At 37.5% G+C, this 21,523-nt stretch overlaps 1 protein-coding gene across 2 annotated transcripts in view; it reads right to left on the bottom strand.

Annotated features, from left to right (window-relative positions):
* The window catches only part of LOC134652106 (mitochondrial cardiolipin hydrolase-like), a 226,602-nt gene that overhangs the window by 8,197 nt on the left and 196,882 nt on the right, over positions 1-21,523 (bottom strand). For both annotated transcript variants that reach the window (XM_063507274.1, XM_063507275.1), the window contains one exon: positions 2,479-2,521. The gene's annotated coding sequence lies outside the window, so the exon portion shown is untranslated. The remainder of the gene's footprint in view (positions 1-2,478; positions 2,522-21,523) is intronic.

Below are 21,523 nucleotides of genomic sequence, written 5' to 3'. Positions count from 1 at the left end.
AAAAAAAAAGTTATTATTAAAAAAAAAGAGTTATTATTAAAAAAAAAGAGTTATTATTTAAAAAAAGTTGAGTTATTATTTAAAAAAAAAAAGAGTTATTATTGTAAATGAAAACATACCTCTTTCAATCAAGATGATCGGAACTTGTATCTTTAAAAAAAATAAAGCAGTTGTATTATACTCATAAGATGACTGCTAGCAGTCATCTTATGAGCCTATAGACAAAGCATTCAAATGACATTGCTTTAGATATCACTGTCAGTCATTTAATTGACACATTTAAGTGCTGGAGTAGAAAAATTAATTAATCAGTCACAGATTTGTTAATTTATGAATATATCATCGGTAAGACATGTACAATGTACACCTAATAAAAAAAAAATTTAGACACCGACTTTTAGGTAAGAACATAATATATATGTTCCGCCCTAATCTGAGAGCTTTAAGGCTTCGTCACACAGGCGCGTTTTCCGGGCGCGGCGTGAGCGGGGCGCGCCGCTTTTACATACAAAACGTTCGCGCCCGCTCACGCCGCGCCCGAAAAACGCGCCTGTGTGACGAAGCCTTTAGGTATCGATGAAACATGATACCCTAAATAGGCTGGTTTGGACTATCCGCTACCCATTTATGAATACATAACTTATGTTACAACCCCTGTCACCCCCGCTATGTAGGTTGTACAAAACGTTATTTTTATTCATCACTTCGTGGACAATATAAACAATCAATGACAGACTCCGCAAATATATAAAGCATTTATTTAAGACCCGCGATCACCGCACATAGGCGACTTTGCTTGGAATATAAGTTTTGAATATAATTTGTAACTTGTGCATATAGACTATAGTAAAACAACATAATATATAACAATGGTATTTACAATACAATATGATCTCCTTCCTAAAACAACTATGCAAATATAATATGAATTACGGCCTACTGTTGTACATAGATGTTTAATTTAGTGTTATAATTTAAATAAAACAAGTCGTTACTTGCCATAGGTTCTATAGAAACATTTAAGCTGAGTAAATTAACGAGTGAATATGTATTTGTCACAACGTTCTTACACTGCGGTTTAGAGCACCATTTTTATATTTTATTTTTGGGACGCCTTGTACCTAATATTTTAACCATTTAATTAATTAGGTTTATTTCTGCTATTTATTTATATTTAAAGGCAAAAATAGCACCGCTAAGGCATCGTATGGGCTACTGAGTTACATAAAAACTAACGTATCTACTTTGAAACGTGTCAAATAAGCGGCGACATAATAATATGTCACTACACTATAGTGTTATCTGCTACTGATTGGTTTCCAATTATGAGAACGGCGATTATTAAGTATTTGATAATTCATTATCAGTCAGGTTTCATGACTTACGATAACAATCACAAATATATTATAGAGTATATTTTTAATCAATTTTATTGTAGAGATTAAAGCTCTCTGCACACATCACCTGATTTTCGGACCTAGATGGATTTTATAATGGCACATTAAAAAATAATCACCCAGGTTTGTTGGCCGAATGTTTGTTTGTCGACACCGACGGTTACAATTTTTAGGGTTCCGTACCCAAAGGGGTATCCCGTACAAAAACTGGACCCTATTACTAAGACTCCGCTGTCCGTCCGTCCGTCCGTCCGTCTGTCACCAGGCTGTATCTCACGAACCGTGATAGCTAGACAGTTGAAATTTTCACAGATGATGTATTTCTGTTGCCGCTATAACAACAAATACTAAAAACAGAATAAAATAAAGATTTAAGTGGGGCTCCCATACAACAAACGTGATTTTTGACCGAAGTTAAGCAACGTCGGGCGGGGTCAGAGGGCCTACCGCGAACCACGTTCGACGTGTTGCCTCTTTGTCGCACTTGTAAATTGGTACGTAAGTGTGACAGGGAGGCAACACGTCGAACGTGGTTCGCGGTAGGCCCTCAGTACTTGGATGGGTGACCGTTTTTTTGCTTTTTTTGCTCTATTTTTTGTTGATGGTGCGGAACCCTCCGTGCGCGAGTCCGACTCGCACTTGGCCGGTTTTTTTAATTTACGTAATTATTAATTTTGAGTGCTTGTCAATACATAGTATAAAACAAAGTCGCTTCCCGCTGTCTGTCTGTCCCTATGTATGCTTAGATCCTTAAAACTACGCAACGGATTTTGATGCGGTTTTTTTATATAGATAGTGATTCAAGAGGAAGGTTTATGTATAATTTGTTAACCCGTGCGAAGCCGCGGCGGGTCGCTAGTTATTATTAATTAAACGAAACTATTCAAAATATGAATTTGCATGTTCGAATTTAAACTGTTGTGTGACATACTAAAACATGTCGCGCGAGTGACTTAAAACAAGTGAGTCTAAACCGTAAAATTATTCAAAATTTGCATGTTGTTTCGTAATATGTATTTTTGTAAAAAAATGCTATAAATAACATTCATCTTATAATAACCGAATTAAAAACGATAATTACCATTGCTGCAAGTGGTAAGACGAGCGACGCTGAGGTGATGTGCCTGAAAATAGAAGAAAACTGTTAATAAAATAAATAGGTACATATTTGAAATATTAAAATGAGGTTTTACGGCCCAATTAGATCAATGCTTCTAAGAGATCCTAAAAGCTTTTATTACCGAGAAAGCATACTACTCTATAACAGAATTTTTGACTGATTTGTAAATTAAAATGTATTGACAATGAATCCTGACCACTATTATCACATAATATTCAGATTATTTATATTAAGATTTACTGCATGAGATAACCCTGTTTTGACTATTATTGTTTATCTGTGATATTATGATTAGAGTGTGTATTTTTATTGAATTTGTATGCCAATAGGCACGACATAGTGATACTGAAACATTTATTTAACATCTTGTAACTTACCTATGTTGAACAAATAAAATCTTTGAATCTTTGAAAAAGATCACTGCGGTACGATACCGAACTGTCAGTGTCAATAGTGACGTTTTTAGTTGAAGAAATGTCACTTTTGACACTGACAGATCTCACAGATCGTTGTCGTACCGCAGTGATATCTTAGAAGCATTGTTCGAACACGGCCGTTAGTTTTAGTGCTTCTTACAATTTCATAAAACAATAAGCTCGCCATTTTACGCAAGTATTTTTTGGAAATTCTGAGAAACTAGATCAATGTTTCGAGGTTTCCCATAGAAATTTGGAAATATTCCGAAATATTTCCATTTATGTAGAAAGGTGCAGTTTCGGAAATATCGCTACACCAGCTTTATCTTAAAAAACAAAAACCGATTGCTAAATTCATGCTTGGATGCAAACTGCAATATCTCCTGAGCTCAATCAAAGTTTCTTTAAAAGTTATTTTTAAAACCGTTCCAAAGCAAAGATTTCCAGCAGCGCGAACAAATCGCAACCGCCTGAGAAATCAATTTCACAGATAAAAGATCTAAAAATCCCAGTTTAATAATCACGGCTCCGCTGGAAAAAAAACGCCGCCGCAAAAAAAAAAACTGCACTGCGGCTCGGGAACCCATTCATAAAATATAAAACTACACCGCACCCACACGCCTCACTGCAGTGCATCACAGCCATTCATATAGTACGCGCACACACAAGTTAGTATACTACGATAGTACGATAGGAGTACTATAAACGGAGCTACATTTTCCGAGCACAAGTTTGCAGCCTACATTGAAAATGTATTTTATTTTCCCATTGGATTATGAACCTTAATATCGTATAAATTGTGTCCAAAGTAACATCTTTTTAAATCTTCAAGAAAATTTCAGCTTTACGCTTAGTAGTTAGGGTTTATTATGGTGTGGTAGTAGTAAGTTATATGACGTTTGAGCGGCGTAGTTCTAGCTCCGAGACGTCTGCGGATCGTCGGTCTATTTATAGATAGGTGCGATTAACTCTGCAGTTAATGCAGACGCGACATCCCTATCGATTTACCGAGTTGGATTGTTTGTTTGAATTGTTAGAGATTGTAATTGTAACTTTGTCGGGTTGTAGAGAATGCAGCTGTTTTGAGAGTATTGGGAGTTGTGGGATGGAAACTGATTGATTTCAATACGGAGTTTGGGGGTTTTATTTTTATTTTACGCTGGAGTAAAAGTGACGTAGGTAAGTACATATTGGCCGTTCCGTAATTTAATTTCGAATTATGATTTCGACTACTTACATAACTACTTACTACGTCTATTAGCTCTGCCAAAATACACAAAAAAGATGGAACGAAGCTATAATAATATCGATCAACACCTAAGCAAATAATAACAATCACAGGTCCATTTCTAGCTTTTCCAACCCAAAAGGTACCGGAACCCCAACTATACATCCATCCAATCTATGACCATCTAATCTATTTTTCTAATTCAATAACACAAAGTAAACTGAACAAAACTATGGACGTAAAATGGCGGCCAGGAAAATAACGCCAAGCAACCTGCGAGTACATACGTGCGTTTCCCGGCTTCCGAGGCCGGAAACGCGGCGATAAGCGCCGCGGGCGGCGCGACGGGACGGGACAATGCCCGCCCTGGATACGCTGCGCACGCGCTCCGCTTTTCTGATATAGCGAGTATTGAAGAAGCCTAATTCAGATTTAACAATTTGTTACGGTTTTGCACCTACATTTACACCTTTAAATAATTTAAGATTTTTCTTTTCGTAGGTATGTTTGTTGTTTTTTTATTATAGTTTTTTTTGTAATTCGACATTTAGTGACTTTATATATCTCTATGTAATTGTAATACTTTAGTTTGAATTGATATTTGGGGTTAAATTTATTTCATAATAATTGTTGTTGTGTTTTTTTGCTTGTATGCTAATTCAATGTTGACGTGTAAAAGTGCCCTTGTGGCCTATTTGCTGAATAAATGTTGATGTTTGATGTTATTTTGATATTACTCGTGTCGATTTAAAACACGACCGCAGAGAAATTTATCGCCACTCGTTGCTAATTTCCTATTTTTCGCACTTGTATCGTAATGTAACTATTTGTTACCAAGGCAAAGGCTCAAAATTAATTAGCTATCTATTTGCGTCATTGTCGACATAGTTCTCATTCGAGTGTCAGCTGTCAATGCCTTGTAATCTATTTTTTCAATAACATATGCCGTCAAATATGTAGGTCAACTAGGCTCTGTCAAGCTCGTCTGTCAGCAAGAATCTTACAAGTAGCACCCATGAGACCTTCATGGGAATAAAGTTACTTCCCATAATTATATATAGGTATATTTCATTTCCATATAGTGTGGAAAGATAAGTCGGGCCCTGGAGGGAAACTACCTTAAATCCTTAAGCTGGCTCATTTTACTTAAAGGAGACATTCCATTATTTTTAAAAAGAAACAAAACTGCATTCAAAGATTTTCTAAAACTCGCTTGCCTCGCCCGGGACTCGAACAGACTAAAAATTCCAAAAAATAAAAACTCGCAATTTTATTCTACTAGTCGATACAGTTAATGTTAATGATAACATTTCTCCAAGAAACATTAGGTCTTAAACTCGTCTGTCGTACAAAATATCCATAAAATGTAATATTTAGTACTCAAGATTTTTTTAGACAAGCCAAATCGAAGAAAAAAAGAAAAATACTTTGAATCCAGTTTTGTTTATTTTTAAAAATAAAGGAATGTCTCCATTAAGTAAAATGAGCCAGCTTAAGGATTTAAGGTAGTTTCCCTCCAGGGCCCGACTTATCTTTCCACACTGTATACATATACATATATGTAGTTGGCTCATGATCATATGGCTGGTATTATTTATCAAATCGCGTATTTTACTGTGTAACTGTTAATTATTCATGGTTTTTATGAGAGACAGAGACAGACATATTAATGAATGAAAACCAGCGCCATGGCTAAGAACAATAGTCATCGGCAGATGCTGAGTGGCATCCATTTTGGGGTCTTGTATTAGAATAAGATATTTTGTATTATAGGTTAAGCTTACACCAAATAAACCATTTCTATTTTATTCTAAACAAGAGAAAACCTATAAACTGAAATATATAGATATCATACACTAAAGAAAAAGTGGAAAAAGTGGTAAAAGTGAAAAAAGTGGTGGCGGTCCACCAGTGGCCGAGGCGGGAATCGAACCCGCGTTTTCAGCTTGGGGCCACACAAACTTTTTGGATATCAATTGTTATTCTTAGTTTTCGTTCGCTTCAATCGTTTGTTGTGATCGTTTCGAATCGTTCAAAGAACAATCCTATTTATAATGCAAAAAAAATGCATCCGTATATTGGTAAATATTCCACAGACCGAAAGTTGCAAACCCCATTTTCAGGAACTTCAATTATTGACTCTCCCCTCTCTGTTTATCCTGGAAATAACTTCATTTGTCAAAAATAATTTACACCTATTTGAATTTAACAAGAGTGCGCGTCGCAAAGATAATCTCATTCTCCCAGAACCAATCTTAGATATTTATAAAAAAGGACCGTACTACCGAGCAATAAATATATATAATAAACTACCTACTGTAATAAAAAACATACAAATAAATCATTTATTTACACAAAAACTCAAGTCCGTTCTATTGCAAAAATCATACTATACCATCGAAGAATTTATGCAGGATGATCTATTATGATAATATTTGTAAACAAAGTTCCTAAACATAGAAAATAATAATATGTAGCAAGTAGCAAGCAAAGTATGTTTAAGTGTACTAAATATTATATTTAGTTAATGTAATAAATAAATAATAAAATAAAATAAAATGCGTTTATTTCGGACAGCGTATCCATATTACAAAAACTAGACAACACAAATAAATTTACAAAACACACAAACAATAAATCAACATGCAATAATAATGTAGTCTTAAGGATAATTGCCATACCCTACCAGGGTGCCATGTGATCTGTTTCTATTGTAACATCTATTATATTGTACCATGGTTTGCAATAAACGATATACTATACTATACTATACAATTGATTACCACAATTAGGTATTTGTGTTAAGTAGGTATGAAATGAAAAACAAAACAATAATGATAAAATAACAACACTATAGTTTAAAGTTTGTTAATAATTATAGTGACTTAGGTCGGTTGCACCAAACCGAGTGCCACCGTTAAAAAACGTTCACAATATTATTATTGTATGGAATGTTTCTACTTAATAGCTGAATAGGGTACAACTGACCCTTAATATGTTATCACTAGACTGCAGTACCTATTACCTAATAAAGTACCTTCGAAACCGTTCTGTACTTTTTTAATTCCCCCGCGATTGAGGATCGCGTCGCGTAATGCCAGGTTTGCGTTATTACGCCGCTATCACACTGCAATTACTGCCGCGTGTCATTATGATTGACACGGAGATACGAGTAGTGCAGATAAAGGGGAACCACCGTCAGTGATCTAGCTTAGTTGCTAGCTAGAATACAGGTTCATTCCTAAATTGTTACACGAGTTCAAAACATCTTATATCATAATTTTACCTAAAATACCAATTTTTACGAATCCCCACTGCTCTATCAATTTCCGTCTTACTCTTAATACCTAACCGTTGTATTGCAGCGGCGAACGTCTCTCATTTTATCAAGGAAATTGACAGATAGAGCGGCGACAACAACGACGCCCGTTACAGTAATGCAGTTGACATCTGAAAAGGTGAGAACCTTAAGTCTAAATAAGAAAGTTACAACTATGTACTTAGAAATAATCTATACGTAAACAATGTCGCAATCCTCAGCCTGTACATAGTTGACGAGAAACAATAAACAAACACTCAAACGCGCCGATAAAATCATATTACATGTAATAATCAAATAACGCTTACTTTTATCATTAATCAAACATAATATAATGCAAATCTTTTCCTGCCAATTAAAAGTCTTATAAACCATGGAAATTATAGGGCACATGCACTGTTTGAAATGGTGGTTGTGAGGTTTTCCGTAGCGTCAGCACATAAGTGCCGTGTCCGGTGTTGAGTTACATTGTTGCAAATTACAAGGTGCACGATGTGAAGATAGTCGGGCGGTAAAAAAACGCGATTATGATCGCAGGAGGGCCAACTATAGGTACAAATAAGGCCAATTCAACCCGCTAGAAGTTACATTATGGCCAGGGGGCCTAGCTAAGATGAAAATCGTTCATCGATCGTTTGACAAACGAAAAATATAAAGTCTGTTTTTTTATTCGGTAGACTAAAATGACATTTCATAGTATGAAATGACATTTTATGTTCATACTATGAACTGTCATTTCAGTCTACCGAATAAATAAAATGACTTTAGTGTATATGTCAGATGTGTCAGATTTTGCGGGGGAGGGGCACGTCAAATGTACACGTAACGTGAAAATAGCCATGTCAGATATACGTCAGTCCGTACATTGTGTATGACCATTTGCCGCCAATTTTCGACAGAGGGGAACACCTGTTAATGGATGCTTCGTTTGGTTATACAAATGTTTAGAAGCGGTCGTTCTCTTTCCTCTTACCTAATAAGGAAGAATCGTGGAATGTATGGGGCCCAATGGGCGTTTTTTTTTTGTTGTCCCCTACACTATTTTTTTCAAATTTGGGATTTTTTATGTTATTTCTACTCAGAATCACGAGCTCTTTCTATCCTAAAAGGAGAAAAAAAGTGTCCCAAAATTTCCATACATTTATCGATCTTTCCATTCCGCGACCGCCATACAAAGTCTATGAAAAATGGTGACGTAATGGAAATAAAAACCTTAGGACACTTTTTTTCTCCTATTAGGATAAAAAGAGCTCGTGATTCTGAGTAGAAATAACATAAAAAATCCCAAATTTGAAAAAAAAGTGTAGGGGACAACAAAAAAAAACGCCCCAATACATGCTACGACTCTACTCTTTCCGAACTGACTATAAATGAGCGATGTATATATGTCCATTGTATACATGTTGCCACGGCGCCGGCGCCTGCGGGACGCACTTTACGCATTTACACACTAGCGACTTCTTTTCGATCTTTGACCGTCAATGACGTCAACTACGTTTAAAATTATGATTGTTTATTTTGTATTTTTATTCTGGTTATGTGTCTCTAATTTGTTTATTGTGTTACTTGTTTATTTTGTATTTTTATTTTATTGTAATTTTTTACATGTGTTATTTTGAAATTGAAATCAATAATGACATGCATGCATGTGTAGTATTAGACATTATCAACAATCATCAGTATCATCACACTATTTACACAGAAACATAAACTCCCACGAAGATACGTACGTTTTTATATAAGATTTGGCAATAACTGTATAAGAACGCGTAAATAAAAATCTTTTTACATGGAGACAGAACGGCCTATCACATTTGACATTATAGCCGCTCGTGTATGTCTACCCTAACCCGTCTCGCGGCGCGCGCCGCGTAATCGCCGCCTATTACGCGCTGCATCAGCTGGCATGAATGGAACGATAGCCACAATCCCATGGTCCGTGCTAATGGCGTGGGTGGAGGCTTATTTTTCATCAATGAGAGTTAGTGGCGCTACTATTTAGACCGTGACAATTGACAGAAGTTGAAAAGAGTACGGCTTATAAACGTTCGATTTGTAGATGCAAGTAGTAGCACGTAGTGGTTTTACTTAACAATAAAGACAAAAAATTAGCCGTTCGGGGCCAGCTACAAATCGAACGATTATACCCGAACTTAGCGCTCTTAAGAGTCACATAAACCTAGCCGCCGCCATACAATAAAAGTTACGCTTTCATTTTAAAACTGTACTCCGGAGCGTCTCGTTACGTTAAAGGTTCCGTCACACAGGCGCGTTTTCCGGACGGATCGTGAGTGGGGCGCGCCGCTTTTACATAAAAACCGGCCAAGTGCGAGTCGGACTCGCGCACGGAGGGTTCCGCACTATCAACAAAAAATAGAGCAAAACAAGCAAAAAAACGGTCACCCATCCAAGTACTGACCCCGCCCGACGTTGCTTAACTTCGGTCAAAAATCACGTTTGTTGTATGGGAGCCCCACTTAAATCTTTATTTTATTCTGTTTTTAGTATTTGTTGTTATAGCGGCAACAGAAATACATCATCTGTGAAAATTTCAACTGTCTAGCTATCACGGTTCGTGAGATACAGCCTGGTGACAGACGGACGGTCGGACGGACGGACGGACGAACGGACGGACAGCGGAGTCTTAGTAATAGGGTCCCGTTTTTACCCTTTGGGTACGGAACCCTAAAAAACGCTCACGCCTCGCTCGGAAAACGCGCCTGTGTGACGGAACCTTAACTGAGACCCTAATGATGGTGAAACTAGTGTTAAACGGCTGTTTTCGACCTTGTTTTACTGGTCGTGCTGAGCACATTACCACTTGGTGACGTTTCAGGCCTGAATGTATTAACAATACGCTACGCAACACCCAAGGCCATCTATGGTGAAACTGTGTGACGTAATTTGGACACAATTTGCCTACTTACAAACGGAGTAAGTAAGTAAAAGGGCGAATACTAAATCTAAACCTAAATCTAGGAAGGCTAAGGTCTGAGTGGACGCTCGGAGCGGAGCGTTCGGCGGGGCGTGCAGCGGGGCGTCGGGCTCACAAGTGATTTGAGCAGCGTGCACTAAGGCCAATACTATACGTTTGCATTTGTTTAACATGCACGCCGCACGCCCCGCCCCGCTGCACGCCCAAGTCAAGCGTCCACTCAGACCTTACACTAAAGGTACAAGTTGGAACCCGGCGACGTGAGGCGACTGGTTTCTACATTATGTACATATTTCTATGAAATACCATTCGAACTCAGCGACACGAAGCTGTCTGCTAAAAATCTACCACGTATAGAAGTATGTATCATCCCAACAACCATCCCGAGTTTCAACCCTAAACTAAACACTTAAAGATACAGCCAATAAACATCATCCCGAAAAAAAAACCTTTTCCATTCAACACATGCGCGGGCGCAGGGCCCTTCATCATTTAACTGTCAACCGGCGGCTGTTAAAAAATAACAATAATTCATCCCACTCAAACTGACGAATTAACTCGAATATGAATACTAACCTTATTTTAAACTAAATTTCGAAGAAAACGACTGAATTTGGGATGAATTTCTTTGTGCGCTTACGACCGTTCTGTTTCGAGAACGCCAAATGTTTTTGCCGACTTGAGACACTCTTTTTTAAGGTTATTTATGTGTTTACATTTCAAATGAGGTCTCTTATTAATTAAATGCATGCTTAATATTTAGTTTACGATGCAAGCATAACAGTAGGCAGTAATTGTTTGTGTTTAGGTATTTTAGATGTCAGAATTCAGATTCTGCAATCAAAACAGTAATACATACCTATCAAACATATTCGGTATTATACTGAAGTCTACGTACTTTTTAACAAGTTTTATTAGGTCGACCTGTATGTAACTAACATGTAATGGAATCTAAGGTAACTAATTTAACCATCTTCCAAGGATCGTAGCGTCATGAAAATTGGCAGCTGTATGTAGTTCTGATGACAATACAATAATATGGTACTGTCGAACTGATCTGATGATGGAGACAGGAGGTGGCCATAGGACTCTGTGATGAAACAACGCAACCTAATTGTGTTAGGGGTTTTTAGAATGTGTCTCGATGAGTATTAGTTGTCTGTCGTAAGAAAAGTACAGTCAGCGATAAAAGCTTGTACCAAAAATAAAATTTTCGCCAAAAACTTATTTTAAATTATTGGCAGGAATAATAGTTTTAAAAACATCGCTGCTTTACTATAGTTCTGTTGCCTTCTTAGAAATCGACATAAAATATAACCATAGATATAGGTAGATGTAGGCGGCTGTGTCAAATATCAAAAGCTCATTCACACCATCAGCGCTTTTGCAAAAGTGCATTATTATTACTTCAGTTGTCGCTTTGCTAGTAGGTATAATTCATCACCCTGATGCTGGCTATATAATATGAGTTCCGTCTATACTGACTTTCCCAGACTTGAATAGAACGAAGTGAGGGAGTGTCCAACTAGGCAACTAGGGAACAAATCAAATTATTGTGTTGTATGTTTTTTTTTAAGTAGTCACACTATTTTATATAATTATAAACTATAATAGATAACATACACTAAAGAAAAAGTCCACCGGTGGAGGAGTGTGGTGAGGGAGTGTCATTATAATCGTCATATTTTCATAGGAAGACATTGACGATGACATTCCTACACTTTGGCTCATGGAAACCTAGCATGATATACCAACTGTTGCTATCCGGAAAACTTTATAACAAGGCACACGAGATACATGGCTCGTCAGAAACAACAATGGGAAACTAATCCGTATCTGTGCATTGATGGAGTGTGAACAGTTCGGTTCGATCTCGAGAGACGTGTGTGGTACGGGGCCGATAACGGTTTGGGTGAAAAAACCTCACGACTCCCGGGTATTCGGAAAAAATGTACGGCAAGCGCGTTCCGGACGCCACAGTGAAGTGTTCTGTTTAGTAAATAAAACCGACTTCAAAAAGGATGAAATAAAATATTATCCTTTTTGAAGTCTATGCGTTACCAACTGATATACTTGAAGTCGGTGCCAAGCCAAGTAGTAACAATACGAGTCGAAAATGGGAAATATAGCCATAAAGCTGATTATTTTTGACTAGTATTGTTACTACTTGGCTTGGCACCGACTTCAAACATATTAGTTGGTAACGCATAGACTTCAAAAAGGATAATATTTTATTTCATCCTTTTAAAAGTCGGTTTTATTTTTTTTGTAAAAAGTTTTTATTTTTCCATTTTTAGTTTCAATCGGTGAGTAAAAAATCAATCATCCCCTATTTTCCTACCCTTAAGGTTGGATTTCTTTTTCAAATTTATATGGGACCAACTTCGGGGTATACCCTTTCCAATAAAAAATAATTATCAAAATCGAACTACTCTGTAAAAAGTTATGCGTGGTCATACATAAATATATATATATATATATATATATATATATACGCGTCGACTTGAGAACCTCCTCAGTTTTTTTCGTCGGTTAAAAAGAGAAAACCAGTTCATTAAAAGTGGCGTCCGAGATATTACCATGAGATGAGACGTTTGCTGAAAGACATGTACTGCTACTATTGCGAGGTGTGACGACTACTTTAGTTCTTTTCTCCGTAAATTTCATATTCGATCTTGTTAGGAATATGCTCATAATTATTATCTCGTACTATTTGGTAGTAGCTTATTTGAGTTAGATAAACCGTTACAATCAATTTATAGAAATATAGTCAAATAAGCTATTCTAACTCTAATTAATTTCAACTGTAAATTGGATATATCAATTATTAATCTCAAGTACGATGTCATTAAAGTGTATAATTGTGAGACAGTCCGTAAATACCTAAGTGGCGCTTCATTGCTAATACCTACTTAAATATTGTTGCATTGTTAATTAGGATATTGTATGAAACTTGAAACTGTTTAGGTAGAGGTAAATACATAATTGTATTGCACATTTTAAAACGCTGCGTCAACAAAATGTTTATATAGTCAATATGTGCCGGTTCTGACATTGCAAATAGTTCTATTTGCCGGTATTTTGCAATAGTTATGAAATATAGCATAATCGTAGATTCCTATACATTTATTTGCTGATTTGTTATGCATCCGTTTAAAATGCGCTTTTAAAATGCAATGCTTTATCACGATTTAAGCGGCAATGTGATAGCTATTTATTAAGCAATTATCTACATTCATCCACTTAGTTCACACTAGTTTTTGCCCGCGACTTCGTCTGCGTAGAGTTAGTAATTTGGGTAGCTTATTTTTTATCCAATCTGCTTTTTATAGATTTTCCGTACAAACTTTCACCCCCTTGAAGGATGACTTCTGGGATAAAAACTACCCTATGTCCTTCCTCGGGACCCAAACAATCTCTATACCAAATTTCAACTAAATCGGTACAGCGGTTTAAGCGTGAAGAGGTAACAGACAGACACTTTCGCCTTTATAATATTATTAGTATGGTTTACCAGGTTTACGTAATTAATAATAAATTACCACATTTAAAGACTGCCCTAATTTCCAGCATTTACACAGACAATCTCCTACATGTAGGTATAAGGTAGGTACTGTACTAGGTATAAAGCTAAATAGATACGAGACAACAGTCAAAGCTAGGATTTGTGTTTACCAAGTAAGCTGGTTTTTTTTTTCAAATCGACTCTAATGCACACCTTGAGTGAATGGCAAGTCATAAGTATAGATGTAAAGAGTGTCAAATTCGGTTCTGGCTGACACTTAAAATTTAAAAAAAAAAGGTAAAATATGCATTTCCAAAGCATTCATGATCCTTGCAGATGAACTGCAATTACCACAAAGGCGTGACGTTTTTCCATGCTTTTTAAACTATCATTAACACCCTTGAATATGAAATGACAATCATCATTTTAACGCCCAAATCTCTTATAAACGTCCACAGGGATATTTAAGCCAAGGTGCTGACGTTAATTTAATACACACCCATTTTAGCCGTATCATGTCCAATTCAGTTTATATATAAGCAATTTAAGTCAATAGCCCAGTCCCACGGGCCCCTATTCTTCTGCCGATAGAAGAGAGGTCTAAGTAACAGGTATTTTAAATAAATATAGACCCTTTTGTAAAAAAAACTTTTGGGTGTTTGGCAAAAACCGGCTTGTTCTCGGAAACTCACGGGTCGTGATCCAATCATTCGTTTTGGTTTTTGAATGTTAGGGACGGCTATTGCTTGCATAGATTTTAGTGTAGCGTATACAAAATATTCGTAGGATAGTTTGTAAAATGTTGAGTAAAAATGTAAGTTCAACGGAATTAACATTGCAAGTGCATCCTCCCGAATTCTGGCAACTTAAAACACTTTTACGTGTGTAAGATACCTAGCATTTATATTTAGGTAGTAGCAGGCAGTTAGGTATAGGTGCTGGATAGAAAATGGTGGAGGCAGATACTGACCACGATCCTCAGACATGAGGGACCGACCCAGAGAGAGAGAGGTGTAAGAAATAAAAATAAATTGATATATTCCCAAATTAATAGATCATGGAACGACGTGTCAAACCACAACTTTTGATCAAAAAAAGCGGCCAAGTGCGAGTCGGACTCGCCCATGAAGGGTTCCGTATTTAGGCGATTTATGACGTATAAAAAAAAACTACTTACTAGATCTCGTTCAAACCAATTTTCGGTGGAAGTTTACATGGTAATGTACATCATATATTTTTTTTAGTTTTATCATTCTCTTATTTTAGAAGTTACAGGGGGGGGGACACATTTTACCACTTTGGAAGTGTCTCTCGCGCAAACTATTCAGTTTAGAAAAAAATTATATTAGAAACCTCAATATCATTTTTGAAGACCTATCCATAGATACCCCACACGTATGGGTTTGATGAAAAAAAAATTTTTGAGTTTCAGTTCGAAGTATGGGGAACCCCAAAAATTTATTGTTTTTTTTCTATTTTTGTGTGAAAATCTTAATGCGGTTCACAGAATACATCTACTTACCAAGTTTCAACAGTATAGTTCTTATAGTTTCGGAGAAAAGTGGCTGTGACGGACAGACAGACAGACGGACGGACAGACAGACAGACAGACAGACATGACGAATCTATAAGGGTTCCATTTTTTGCCATTTGGCTACGGAACCCTAAAAACAAGGTCCTCAATCATTCTGTCACCATAAATCAGCATAAAATCGGTATTCCTATCCACATCCCAAGATACATTTCTTGTTCTTAAAATCTATCGCGTTTATTCAAATCTTGCATTATCGAGCTAGCTAAAGGCAGGCAAAGCCAACGTACCAATTATCGGCCGCTAACTATACGATGTCGAAACAATTTTATGACATTTTTATCTTTTCCCAGCTCGTAAACGCGAAGCCATTGCTAAAGGTGACAGTCCATTTCCAACTGCAGCTGCACTACTGCTGCGGCGTTACTGGTGTGACATTACTGCAGCGGCGATAGCGGCGGCGACTGCTGCTGTTGCGTCGTGCAGTCGCAGCAGCGTTCGTGTTGCTTGTCAATCAATGTCAGAGTCAGACGTATAAATAAAAATACTAATTTATTTTCGTATATTTTACAAGAAAAAGCATGTTACAATAATGCTACATGCTAACGAAAAAGAAGACCAGATTGCCTTTCTACGGGAGTCAGAGGCAGTCGAAGACAGCTACCAATAAAATCTGATATTGAATTGTCGTTGTGATTCAGGGAATATTATCGATTAAATGAAAAGCAATTCAACGGTGTTTGAGGCTTAATAATTGACTAAATACACCCAAATTACCCAAATGAAATTAATGCAGATGAAAAATTACTTAAGGTAAGCTAACATTTTGAAATTATCTTCCCCATCTTCTTGGCTAAATGCGTAACGACCGCTCATGTAGCTTGTGAAGTATACGGGGTGTGCACTTGATCCACCTACATCACGTAGGTACGTGATCCAGCCAAATCCAGCCGGCAGTGTGAGTCAGTGGAGAGTAGGTAGGTACTCGGCCGTCAGAAACGTGCGGGCACTGCCGGCTGGATTTAGAAGTCTGCGATAAACGTCCCCAGGTAGGTTCTTTTATCGGGTCTTTCATTGGTTTCTGCAAAGTGATTGGTGGGTTCCGGAGAAGGCGATGTGACACGTCGTTCGGTATTAGCAAAATATTACAGATTTATCTTTCTGAGGTTCAATATTAAAGCAATTTTACTTCCTTCAGGTACCTAAAGGTATAAATTAATAAATGCATTTGTAAGTGCTATAATTGAGCAATTTACACTTCATATTTTATAGTCCAGTCGCAAATTGAAATCTTATAATTGCTCTTGTGTTGCAGGTGACCATGGGAGATGGCGCTCTTGACAGGAACAGTTAATGACCAGACCATGTAAAACTTGACGGGCCAGACAAGAAATCCTTTATTTCGTAGAAAGCTATTTCGTTGACTTTGGCTGATATAAATAACTTTTAATAAATTAATCTGAATAATAAATATTTTCCTCGTGTTGGTGTGATGATCCGTGTTGTAGGTACTCTGCAAAGTTTATTTAACCTTCAAGCCTTGAAACCACCGCAACTGTCAATATTTAAATTTTTTCAACCACTTGCTTCTCTCGTGAATCAATTTGGTTTCAAACAAAGCTTTGCCCCTAATACCTAGGAAAATATAGTTTGGCCAGGGACTGTCTCATTTCAAACATAGACAGAGAGAAGCATATTATATTTGTCTTAGGCTAGTACTAACACCCAAAAGAAATCGATGAGTAGAGTTTTCGTTGTTCATATTTACTGGCAAATTGGGTTTGCCAGACTATAGTTAACTCTCCGGATTTGACGCTCTCTTTCTGGTTTCCTACCTTGCTTTGTGAAATGGCTCAAAATAGATTAGCAAAAAATTAACAGTAGGTAGAATCTGTGCGGAAAGAGAAGTCGTGAAATGTATGTCGCCCAATAATACATTCTACGGCTCTTCTCTTTTCGAACAGACTCTACTAGAGTCTGTGCGGAAAGAGAAGAGTCGTGGAATGTCCATACATTCAACAATGGAATACAGACATCCATACAGACATTGGGCCCCATGGCCCAATACATTCCACGACTCTTCTCTTTCCGAACAGACTCTATCGGGATTGTTTATCCTTGGGTGTTATAAACTCCTTAGAACGTAGTTGGTTATATCCTCTTTGCTTAGAACTACTGATATCTGTGACCAAGACATTTCAGTGCAGCGACAGATTTGACGTGCGGTCTGCAGCCGCAGTTGCAAGAATACACCAAATGCGCGAAAATCACCATGCTGCGTGCAGTCCGGCTTGTCATTCATTTTACTATGGAATTTGACAGTTAGACCGACGCGTTCAGGCCGCTGCAGTAGTGTCGGAGCAGTAGTGCAGCTGCGGTCGGAAATACGTTAAAATGACCATATTACATGCAATCGGTATTGTCATTCAATTTACTAGGGAAATTGACAATCACACCGACGCGTTCAGGCCGCCGCAGTAGTGTGGGAGCAGTAGTGCAGCTGCGGTCGGAAATACGTTAGAATGACCATATTACATGCAGTCGGTATTGTCATTCAATTTACTATGGAAATTGACAATCACACCGACGCGTTCAGGCCGCCGCAATAATGCCGGAGCAGTAGTGCAGCTGCAGTTGGAATTGGAATGTCACCTTTAGTTACGAGTTACGACGCTCTATGCTTATTTATTTGCCCAAAGCCAAATAAAAAACAGTTGAATGTGCGCTGTGATTTTTGCCGATATGTATTTTAGTTTTTGCGAGATGTGTTTATAGCGATTCAATCCAGTACGCTTAATAGGTAAAATAATTTATTACGGTTAGTAACAAGAGACATAACAAAATAATATAATACTGATTATTACCGTGTTTTGGTTTACTTATACGATATGGAGAGGGAGAGAACATTTGTACATAATATCTTTACACACTCAACTAACCATACTAAAGTGGTAGGTAATAAGCACTACACTAATCAAATCGAAGGGGAATAAAGTACAATGTTTTTAAACCCGTGCGTAAACCTTTTTTATCGCAACAATACAAAGTAACATACCTAAATAAAAGATACAAAACGCCACTAAAGGATATCCGGAAAGGTCGTTCCCACGCCCACGTTACTTACTTATATGTAGGTATAAGCTACTGCGACAATAGGAGACACTTGTAAACCTTAAAGTGGTAAAAAGGTATCAAACGGAAATAGATATTATCGGGTTATACTGATCAAATCATAGCTACAAAAAACGGTTCAAATCGAGTAGCTTCCTGTTCATAATCTCATCTATTCAGAAATCGTAACAGTATCCTTGGAATAATAGTGGCAGTTTTTACTTTTTGTGGCACAACCCACTTCCTCCTTGTAGGTGATTTAATTTCCGAAATAAATTAATGTTGTATCATTAGATAAATTTACACATTTGTGAATTATCTCTAAGTTAATAAACTTGAAATTTATGTATGTGTATGTCATTATTTTTTGCTTTGTAAAGGTGCATCCAAACCGCAGTTAACTTTAGTGGAGCAAAAGTTTTGCTACAAAACTGTGCGAAACGGTAACATTAGGTAACTTACCTAGTTACTTTGCACAGTGTTGCTCCACAAAAGTTAACAGCGGTTGTATGCACCTTAACCTGACTTTGCTTGCTTATCTCAGCTATAACAAATATGAAATTTAGTGTATAAGTTGATACAGCCGTTCCAAGAAATACTTGAAAAGCTTGCTCTGAATAAAAAAATATATATCACCAGCATCCATTCACAATCGAGTTTCATGCAAGATAGCGATTAGTTCCAGAAAACAGGACGTTACCTGTAGGGCTAAAATGCACTTATGTCAGCTATCTTCCAAAAATAAACTTTAGAGTGAAGACATAAGGCATAATTCTGAGTAGCGGCTAGCACAGACAAAGCGATTGCACAAACCTTTCACGATTAGAAATTTCACCAAAAACCGGACGTATCCGGAAACCAATTGTCCCCAGCGTTTATCTAATGCCGATTGTCAAAACATGAAACTCGGTGACCACACGGCCACAAAGGACTTCCGTCGGGCAGACGAGACAAAACGCGGATAATCGCGGGGTGACCACATGTTGCGGTAGGTTATTGTTGAGGATTAGGCGTGAAGTCCGTTGCTTTCGGCGTCAACGGTTCTGTTTACATTGATGATCGGTAACAAGGGGCTTTAATATTGGAAAACGCGCCTACAGATGGTGGATTAGTTGTTGTATAGGGCCCAAGATACACCTGTAAGTATTACTTACGTAAGTAGGGACACAGCTATACTACAGAATGAGAGATGAATATCGTTATCTCATTCTAACAAATAGCTTTGTCCCTACTTACGTAAGTAAGTAAAACTTACAAGTGTAGTTCGGGCCTAGGACTTTAAAAGTTACAAAGTTTACTTCCGCTCTGAGTTCTGTGTCAGATTTCAACTAATGCAAATCCTATACGTATTTTACTTAGATGTTTGATGAAGTGTATACAAAAATAACACCTACTTGCTTTTCAAATATAATCGGAATTAGAAATTAATCTACATTCGTATAACGACTGGATATATCTCAGCAACTATCAGGTCTGGGTCTGGGCTGGACTATTCAAACTCAGCATCAAACGAAGCCGCGGAGATTAAAAATAAATAATCGATGCTCAAATAGAATTCCCTCGTGCTTTAACAGCACGTAGCAAACACATAACAGCAAATAGCGAATGATATTCATCAATACAAATTGGACAAATATGGAACAATGTAAGAAGCTATCTTGATTTATAATCCTTAGAGGATAAATAATATTTCAGGTACTTTAGCCATAATGTAAATATTATTGAGTAATCCAACGGGTAAAGCTTCGATAAAGATAGCAGTCACATTGATTGTAACCCGGGACACTTCGTACCGACTAAACAAACACATTAATATCTGTCCAAATAAAACGATACAAATTCTTCGCTAAGTACTGAGGCGTCGGAAAGCGGTCATATCTAAAATGCACCAAACTGGTTCTGATAACAACTGTCTGGCTCATGCAGGCCCTTTCCAACTTTCACACGCGCACATGTACCGACTACGGATGTCGTCGCAATTACGAGCGCGATTATTATTGCACGGTATTGTACGGCCAAATTACAGCATCTCGGCTTCCCATCCGGTCTACGAACGTCAGAAATTACGCGAGTATACGCCTTAAAATCTTATTCGTAAGTGCTAAAGTTGAGAAGATAATCGACAATAACGCAGCCGATTGAGATAGTATGACGCGGCGAGGAGACGAGGTAGGTCGGAATCTACAGGCTAATAAGGGATGGACAAATCGCAGGTGAATGGAAACGAACAAACGAACGGACGACAATAGCGTCTCATCTCATCGAACACCTGCGGCGAATGCAAAGGTATGATTTATACATGTAGGTACTTTTTGCGATGCACCGGAGAGAATCTTCAAAAGAACTGCACAAAAGCAACGAACTAGTTTCTACATGCGTTCGCTGGACTGTGAGGGCGCAAGATTTTGTTTTCGTACCTCGAACGGCTGCGAGGGAACAGCGCATTGTTTCCTGTGAATGGCGTAAATTTTGCGAAATTACCTTTTGAAGTTTGACGACGGTTTGGAAAAAAGTTTGTGCAAAATGTTTGATTTACAATAGGCAGATGCATTAAGCTGGAGGGTAGTAATTACGTGACATAGATCGCCACCGCCCCTACATTAGGAGTATCTGTAACATCATCAGTAATGTATTGTAAGAAACACGTGTCAAATTTTACGGTGACGTATATACACTTTGTCTTGCGGTTTTCTTGGTAAAACATTATCACCGTCACAAATAATGATACGAACTACTGATTTAAGGACCTACCTTTTCAATATCAATGAGTGACAAAAGGTTACGCGACACAGGCGTTTCAATTTGACCTTTGGCATTTTTCAGGTTGCAGGCATTTCACCCTTTTGGACAGCGAAAAATGTAGCGAGAGTAGAAATAAAACACGTGCAGTTATAGGCACTTAAATAAACGTATACTGGCTTTAAGTTAAGTGTTGAGTTTACAATTAGAATGAGAAAAAAA

The sequence above is a fragment of the Cydia amplana genome, chromosome 11, assembly GCF_948474715.1.
Source record: "Cydia amplana chromosome 11, ilCydAmpl1.1, whole genome shotgun sequence".
In the NCBI taxonomy this organism is placed as follows: Eukaryota; Metazoa; Arthropoda; class Insecta; order Lepidoptera; family Tortricidae; genus Cydia; species Cydia amplana.
Note: the sequence above shows the minus strand (reverse complement) of the source record. Positions and strands in the feature narration are given on the sequence as shown.